Raw genomic sequence first — 1,689 nt, forward strand, 5'->3', positions numbered from 1 at the left:
AAGGTTTAATTCGCGTAATCGCCATGAGCGGGCTATCTATCTCAGAAGATACTATCTTGAGATAAGCCAGGACCATGTTTCAAAAAGGACTAAACAAACCTTTGAGTTAAGTCTTCTATTGAAGGCATATGATTACGAATGGTATTAACCTGCTATCGTTGCTTTGATGGAAACTCTTCTGCAATTTTATTTGCTTCATGTCATGTATGTATGTCAGGATCAGGAATGTTCTTCATGAATCATGAATGGTGATTATGTTACCTCCTTAGAAGAATTCGATACGATATGTATGGACTCCGTATGGTTAGCTATTAAGACTTCAAGGAAAATGAATGACTACAGTAGGTCAGTGGTGGACCATAGTAAGGCAGCAATGATTTTGTGAGTATTGAGCTGAATACAACCGTGAGAGTTGTATTGGAATGGGTGTTGAGATTGAGTACCACTAATCGGGTCGTGGTAGTGTATAAGTTATCATTGATAGACTAATTAAGTAGAGTATCTACCTAGTGAATAATTATTCTTTCTTATCAATAGAGAGTCGTATTATTATATGAGGAAGGTTGCGGTGCAAGCATAGAATTCTAGTAACGATGATGTATAGAATGAGATCCCAGATTCGATTTTCGATGTCGAGGGAGTTTCAAAGGTGATTGTGTATAAGCTCGAGGAAGAGTGTGGGTCCATAGAATGATGGACGGGATAGCGAAAATATTTAGGTATGGGAAATACGAGGCTATAATGCTTAATGTTGATTTATATACGTATATGATTTGTTCTCCTATGACAAACCTCTATAGTTCAGAGGTAGGTTCCAAGCCAGATATTTTGTGGCAGTATATTTTTTTTCATATATACAATTCTCTTCAATTCGTTCTTTTCTCTTCTTTTCATTTCATGTAAGCTGAGAAGAACAACCCTTCCAGAAAGGGGAGGTATTGCCGAATGACTATCTATCTGTGTGATAGAAGCCCAGTAGGATACCAGCTATTGTTTAATTGCTTGTCAAGTACTAAAGGCTGGCCACCTTCTGTACTAACTATGCGATATAACAAGTGTTCATGATCATAGTGATCTCTCAACAAATTCCTTTACTTCTATTTGATTGATCAAATTTTGGAAAATAGAAACAACTGAAAAAGGAGTAATAAAGTGGTGGTAGTATGCGGAATGGGAACACATTCGTGATACTAAGGTTGACGTGGTTATTAAAAGGTTATAGAACGCTAACGAGCAAAAGTATAACCAGTATAATATTAGGAACGGAAGGTAGTAGCGATTACGAACTGGAAAAGAATGGGTATTAAGAAGTAAAAGCTATAATGCTAGAAGCTATAATGAGAGTCTGTGCAATAGACTTGAAAGGAATTGGAATGATCATATAACGCGGATTGAGTTTTCTTACGATAATAGATCATATGTCAGTATTGAGATATCGCCTTATGAGATCCTTGAGGGAAGACAATGTCGATCTCCCTTATATTAGGATGAAGTTGTAGAGCGCAAGATGCTCGGACCCGCAGTAGTCCAAAGGACCAAGGATATGATAGATCTAATTAGAGGACGGCTGGTAGTAGCCCAAGATGGACATGATAAGTATGTTGATTTGACACGAAAGGATAAAGAGTATGAAATAGGGGACCTAGTAATGTTATAGGTATCCCTTGGAAAGGATTGATGAGGTTCGGA

Source organism: Apium graveolens, chromosome 9, assembly GCF_009905375.1.
Source record: "Apium graveolens cultivar Ventura chromosome 9, ASM990537v1, whole genome shotgun sequence".
Taxonomy (NCBI): Eukaryota; Viridiplantae; Streptophyta; class Magnoliopsida; order Apiales; family Apiaceae; genus Apium; species Apium graveolens.